Raw genomic sequence first — 7,981 nt, 5'->3', positions numbered from 1 at the left:
CAATCGGTTAGTTGAACCGATAGTGAGATGATATAGGGAACACTACTCTTAATCATTCCTAGTCGAGTATTAACATTCAGGGACAATGTTAATGCGACGAGACTAGCATGTAGGTCAACTCGATGACTTGATCTCACAAGTCATGGATATAGAGATATCAAGTTGACACATGGGTATGCATTGGAGAATGTATATTGAATGACCCACCATGAGAAAGTATCATGGATCGTTATATGAGTGTCATATACTTTCTCATGTGGCTATTAGTATGACTACTAGTCCTTGGACCTGAAGTCACCATGGATCCCTACATAAGGAGTTACGTACTTTGGCTTCGTCAAATGTCACCCGTAACTGGGTGGACTATAAAAGCGATTACTGGGTATGTAACGAATTATGCAGAGGGATGTGAGTGATGTAGATGGGATCTATCCCTCCTATATGACGGGAGCGACATTGATATTCTTGATAGAGTGAGACCACTAAGTGCATGGCCATTCCCAAATGAGTCAATATGAGATATTGAGCTCATTTGATTGAGTGAGTCTGCTTGGAGTTCAAGATTTAGATTGATTAGAGGATGACACGGTCTATGTCTCACATTGATCAATCTAGATGTCTAGGATAGAAGGACACTTGTCATATATTGTGAGGAGTCATAATTAATAGTCACAAGGTGATGTTGGATCTCAACATTCTTATAACTTGGGTAGTAATGATGTGTTGCTAGATACCGCTCATTACTTATGATTCTAAATGGGTTTAGGAGCATTGCCAACATTATAAGAACCTATAGGGTCACACACAAAGGACAATTAGATGGAGATTAGGTTCATATGATGAACCAAGAGGGTTAGATTCATGTGATGAATCAAATTGGATTAAGAGTAATCCTAATTGTACTAATTGAGTTGGACTCAAGTTGATTCATGTGTTCAATGAGTCTAATTTAGATTATGACTCATTGAATCAATTTAATTAAATGAATTAGATTTATTATATTAAATTGGCTTAAATCAAATGGTTGGATTAGATCAACCATAGAAGTTATAATGTCAAGTTTGACTTGACTTGAGAGGAAGAGGAAAAGTCAAGTTTGACTTGACTTTATACCACATCATTTGTGAGTTGGCATTAAGTGGCCAATAATGGTGTTACACATCATCATGTTTAGAACATGTGTGTGCCACCTCATGGAGGTTACAAATCTCCTTCTCATTTTAATGGCCACATTAAATGAGAGGAGGTTACAATAGTGGCCGGCCACTTATTGTGATGAATGGAATTCATTTTTCATTCAAGGTATTTTATTCCATCTTCTTCCTCTTGCTCTCATTCTCTTCTCCCTCTCCTCCTCCTTGGCCGAACACTTCATAGGTGCTAGCACACCTTTTGTTTGACCTCTCCACCTAGTTTGTTCGTGTGGATACTTCTAGAGGATCGTACGCTTGACGATCTCGAGATCCGGCGAACCGTTGGACGAGCGGGATTGCGAAGGGCATCGCATCGAGGGTAACTTCCTTCTCCTAGTGTAGATCTAGATGTAAGAAACTTGTACTCATAAAATTTTTGTTTTATTTTACTTCGCACGGATCCGGTGGCTTGGGGTTCGGGGTTTCCGCAACGCGAAAAAGCGGCTTTTGCGGCCCGAAATTCCCAACAGTGGTATCAGAGCCACGTGCGAAGTCTTGTATGAGTTTAATTTTTATTTTTAAGAAAAATATCATTTCTGTAACTTTCTTTAATTTTATGGTTTTTATGGGTATTATTCTCGTAGAAGCGAAGCACAAGTGTTTCGACACTTGTAGGCTTCGGCTACCGAGAAGATTTTTTCGAAACGGTAAGGTTTCGCCCCAAATCTTTTTGGGACAGAGGGCTAAAGCACTGTAGGATCGCTAAGGAAAACTCGCGATGGTTATATCTCGGGTAGGGGCGTTGCCCCTGACCCCGCAAGGGGCTTCGTTCCGCGATTGCGCCCGAAAACCCGCTAAACGGAACCGCCGGGAATTTTACTCATAAAAATTGTAAAAATTGTAGTAAAAATTACAGAAAATTATTGAAAATACATAATTTAGAATTATGTATTATTTTATGATAGTCATGGCCCAAAAGACCCAAATTGTATTTGAAAATTGTGTTGTAATTCATTTTACGGCCTGCGCGCCGTCATTTGTGTTGTGTGTGCTGTATACTTGATACGCGACCTGCGCGTCGTGCCTCTCTTTTATTCTTGTTGTAAATTAGTTTAGACTCGAATGTAACTCAAGTTTTAAAATTGTAATGTACAAAATTGGTGCCATGGAAGGTCCACTCAAGACGGAGTTACGAGGAGGGCGCGAGCAACACAAGGTGGACAAATGGAGGAGCTTGAGAAGTTGTTGACCCTAGGTTGACCATCCGATCTTCTCATTGGCTTGAGAAGATCGTAGTAGGGCCATGACTAATCACAAATAGTATAATTAATTGCTTGTGTGTGTGTATTTGATGCATGCTAGTAAAGTAGTTAATTAGCGCCTTAACGATTAGATTAGATCTAAATCGTGTACAAGATGCACCCTACGATTAGATTAGATCTCAATCGCGTCAACTCTAAAATGCCTACCATGCCGTGATACCTATCACTACCTCGATTACATGTGTTGTTGAATCTGCCAAATTAGAGCAACATATATTATCTTGGTAGGGTACGGAGGGACAATCTTGGTCCCGCATATCAACGCATGGGTGAGTACAACTCAATTAGATTGAGTAACTAGTTAACTCAATTGGATCGAGTTTAACTATAGGCATTTATCCAATGGTTGGAAAGGTAGGACAAAATCACGTTTATATTAACTCTTGGGCATATTAGCCAAAGATAACTCGAGTTTTAATATAAATGCGGATCTTGATCCTATAAACAAGAGTTGCATAGAGATGTAATTGGTAATTAGTTACCTACCGATCATACTAAGTCTTGTGCGATTTAGTCAAAGCTAACTCAAGGCATAGTATGATGTGGATCTTGTCCCACTTGAATTATAGAATTCAGAGGGAGCATCATTTAGTTAAAGGTCTAATTAAATGATTAAAAAGAATATGATATTTACTTTCTGCTTTAATTTCTGTTGTAGATTGCCATGACGTCGAACACGAACACCTTCTCTCTGCGTTCTGTCCTTGACAAGGACAAGCTCAACGGAGCAAATTTCCTAGACTGGTACAGGAATCTGAGAATAGTTCTCACCCAAGAACGTAAACTGTACGTCCTGGAGTAGCCCATTCCGGAGGCTCCTCCTACCACTGCCGCGCGAGCTGACCGAGATGCTTACAAGAAGCATCAAGATGATGCATTAGATGTGTCCTATTTGATGCTCACGACCATGAACTCTGAGCTTCAGAAGCAACATGAGTTGATGGGCGCTTACGATATGGTTGAACATCTTCATCAACTGTATCAAGGACAAGCGAAGCAAGAGAGATTCGAGATCTCTAAGGCACTGTTTCAGTGCAAGATGTCAGATGGGGCTCCCATAGGCCCATATGTACTCAAAATCATTAGGTACATAGAAAACCTACAGAGGTTGGGATTCCCGCTTGGCCAAGAGCTGGCCACTAACCTGATCTTGCAATCCTTGCCGGATAGCTATAGTCAATTCGTTCTAAACTACAACATGAATGAAATCGACAAGCCACTACCCGAGCTGCTTAGCATGTTAAGAACTGCTGAGCTGAACCTTAAGAAGGTTAAGCCCCACTCTGTTCTGATGGTTCAAAAACACAAGGGCAAGGGCAAGCCCAAAGGCAAAGGAAACTCCCAAGCCATGGGCAAAGGCAAGGCACTGAAGCCTAAAGGAGGGGTCGCCAAGGATGCTACCTGCTTCCACTGCGGTCAGACCGGGCACTGGAAGAGGAACTGCAAAGTGTACCTGGAAGATCTTAAGAAGAAGAGGAGTGAGACTTCCACTTCAGGTATATATGTTATAGAAGTCAATCTATCTATTTCTTTATTATGGGTATTAGATACCGGATGTGCTTCTCACATTTGTACTAATGTGTAGGCGCTGAGAAATAGCAGGGCATTGACAAAGGGCGAGATGGACCTACGCGTAGGCAATGGAGCACGGGTTGCTGCTGTTATCTCTGCCCTCTGGGCTTGTACTAGAGTTGGATGATTGTTGTTATGTGCCTGCTTTAACTAAGAACATATTTTCAGTTTCTTGTTTGGACAAGAAAGGTTTCTCTTTTATAATAAAGGACAAATGTTGTTCTGTTTATTTAAAAGACATGTTCTATTATAGTGCACCTCTGATGAACGGACTCTATATTCTAGACTTTGAGAGCCCTATATATAACATAAATACCAAGAGATTCAAGTCAAATGACATGAACCAAACCTATCTCTGGCACTTTCGCTTAGGTCATATAAATGACAAGCGCTTATCCCAGCTCCATAAGGATGGTTTGCTGGACTAATTTGATTTTGAATCTTATGAGACGTGCGAGTCATGCCTACTAGGCAAGATGACCAAGACTCCCTTAAGTGGGCACAGTGAGAGAGCGACTGATTTGTTAGGACTTATACATAGTGATGTATGTGGCCCTTTCAATGTCGCTGCTAGAGGCAGTTATAGGTACTTCATCACATTTACTGATAACTTCAGTAGATATGGTTATGTGTACTTGATGACACATAAGTCAGAATCCTTTGAAAAGTTCAAAGAATTCAAGAATGAAGTACAGAACTAGCTTGGCAAGAGTATTTAGATACTTCGATTAGATCGAGGTGGAGAATACCTTAGCCATGAGTTTCGTGACTATCTAGCTGGGTGTGGGATTCTATCCTAACTCACTCCTCCTAGAACACCACAGTGGAATGGTGTTTCCGAAAGGAGGAATCGTACCCTATTAGATATGGTGCGGTCTATGATGAGTCACACAGATCTTCCTATATTTCTTTGGGGCTATGCTCTAGACACGGTAGCTTTTATACTCAACCGAGTTCCATCCAAGGCCGTGATAAAGACACCATATTGTTGGTGCAACCTTAGGTCAAGGTTGACCTGGTTGACCCGACTCGAGTTAACGTGACTCGAGTTGTATTTTGATGTTTGACTTGGGAAGATTGTCGGTGCAACCTTAGGTCAAGGTTGACCTAGTTATGTTGCATGTTGATGTTTGACACTCGTGAGAGAGTTCTATTCTTGATGTGGGACAAGAATAGATGTTTGGGAGATTATTGATGCAACCGTAGGTCAAGGTTGACCTGGTTGACCTGATTCGGGAAAAGTCCAAGTATGAAGACTTGGCACGGAAAAGTCCAAGCAGGGAGCTTGGCACGCGAAAAGTCCAAGTATGGAGACTTGGCACTGGAAAAGTCCAAGTATGGAGACTTGGCACGGGGAAAGTCCAAACAGGGAGTTTGGCACGGGGAAAAACCTAGTGAGTGAAGCTAGGTGAAGGTGGAAGTCCCGTGAGTGAAGCAGCATTCGGGAAAATGGTGAGTGAAGCCGGTGAAAATCCTAGTGAGTGAAGCTAGGTGAATGAGAAAGTCCTAACTGGATGTTAGGCGGTGTGGAAAGTCCCGTGAGTGAAGCTGGGAAGTGGGAATGACTAGAAAGTCCTAATCGGGATGTTAGGCGGTGGAAATCGTGAGTGAAGCCGGTGAAAGTCCCGTGAGTGAAGCGAGCAAGGAAAATCCAGATGGATCGGGGATGATCGGAACTTGGTGTTGGAAAGTCCAAGTAGGTCAAAGTTGACCGGACACTTGGCGAGGAGTTCTAGCAGTCAAGGAGTGACCGGATGCTTGGGATGAAGTACCAATAGGTCAAGGTTGACCGGATATTGGTTCGAAGTCTTGGAACTTGGTTTGGGCAAAATTGCTCGGATCGTCACCGACCGATCGGTGATCGGTGGGTGACCGATCGGATATCAACGAAACTCTGTTGATTATCGATCGGTGACCGATCGCCAAACGAGGCGAAAAAGCGGTCCACGCATCGATCAAAGTGTCCCGATCGGTCCGGGACCGATCAGAGACGATGTCGCGACAGTTGGGATCGGCGTGGACCGATCCAGATCGGTCCACGATCGACGAGTAGTAAGGTTTCGTACTAACCGATCGGGGACCGATCAAGACAGCCTGATCGGTCCAGACCGATCGGTTCTAGCTGACGCCAGTTTCTTGCCGTATTGGGGTCGAGGGCTGCTGCTGCGCGAGAACTTCCTTCTTTTCTTCTCTTCTGCTGAAGATTTGTGGGCTGCGATAAGAGCTCTGTTGAGTTCCTTCCGAAAGCTTCGCGTGAGCTTCCCTGACTGGAACAGCTGCTGCTGTTAGAGTTTTTGAAGCTGCTGCTTCATCCGGACTCCAGTCGACGAGAAAGCAAGATTGGTAGAGTGCTTGTGTATTCTTATTGTATTTCTTGCTTATTCTTTGTACTTGTACTCTTTGTTCGCTGTTGCAAACGTTTGTGGCGAGGTTTCTCCACCCACAAGGAGTATATTGTATTAGCCGGTTCTCCGGGGACTCATCCACCGACGGATTGACTGGTCTCGTCCACCTTACGGACACGCCGAGGAGTAGGAGCCCTAATCTCCGAACCTCGTTACATCCTTGCGTTGAGGTTTGATTTCTTCTCCTGTTTTCTTTCTACGTTGTTATTTCCGCTGCTAACCTAATTTTTAGAAAGAAACGAGCAAAGATTTGGGGTCGGCTATTCACACCCCCCTCTCTAGCCGTACGAAGGATCCTAACAAGTGGTATCAGAGCGAGGTTGCTCTTCATCGGATCAACACCCGTGGGAGCAAAGCTAGAGAATGGATCTCTATGGAGAAGACGTCACCATTCCACCCTTCTACGAATGCGGCGACTTCGCGTATTGGAAGGTAAGGATGAAGTACTTTCTTATGACTAACATAATGAATTGGTTTTGTGTACAAGAAGGTTTTACCCCTCCGGTGGATAAGGAAGGAAAACCACTTGAGAAGAAGGAGTGGACCAAAGAACAAATTCACAAATCCGAAATCAACAATGAGGTAACCAAAATAATTGAATTTTCATTGCCTACTAACATCTTGTGTAAGATAGGTTACAACAATGCCAAGGAACTATGGGATAACTTGGCCAAGTACCATGAGGATAGCTCCACTTCAAATCATGAAGAGGAGACAAGTGAGTCATCAAGTAGCTCACATCATGGAGGAGAGGAATTAGAAGTTGAGGGTTACTCAACATCTAAAGACGAAGAGGAGGAGAGTTCTTCTTCAAGTTCGGAGCAAGAAGAAGAAGCTTCTACCTCCGAAAGGGATGAAGAAGAGAGCTCGCATCCACCCTCAACCCTAGGTAACTCAAGCAATTTAAGTTCAATTAAATTACACATTATGTGCTTTGAGTGTAGGGAACATGGACATTACAAGAGTAAGTGTCCAAAGAGGGTAAGAAAGACTCCACCGGCGCCAAAGGTCAAGGAAGCCGGAGTCCCGAAACGCAAGGGCAAGGAGCACATCGTGTGCTTCCAATGCAAGCAAAGGGGACACTATAGGAGTCAATGTCCAAGGGGGAGGCAACCTCACAAGGACAAGAGGCCAAACACATGTAAAGGGGGAGCTAAGGCAAACCCTAAGGTAACCTCTAAGGTTCATTTTTGCAATTCTAATAAAATGCATGCTAGGAATTTTATTGCACTTGTCGATAATAACAAGCATGATAACCTTAGGAATCAATACATGTGCTTAGGAGCTAAACATGTGAATCTAGATAAGGATGATTCTAGAAAGGCTAACCCTAGGATCAACCCATCTAAGGCTAAGGATAACCTAAGTAGGAATCCTAAATCAACTAGACACATGCCTAGGAATGCCTCAAAGAACAATGATAAATTAAAACTTGAGGTATTAGAGAAGGAGAATCAAGTCTTGAGGTCAAGACTTGATAATTTGGAAAAGGCTCTTAAAAACATAGAGAAGTCATCTCTAGGGTTTAAGGGTCAAAAACCAATGTCCA

This window comes from Zingiber officinale, chromosome 6B (genome assembly GCF_018446385.1).
Source record: "Zingiber officinale cultivar Zhangliang chromosome 6B, Zo_v1.1, whole genome shotgun sequence".
Taxonomy (NCBI): Eukaryota; Viridiplantae; Streptophyta; class Magnoliopsida; order Zingiberales; family Zingiberaceae; genus Zingiber; species Zingiber officinale.
Note: the sequence above shows the minus strand (reverse complement) of the source record.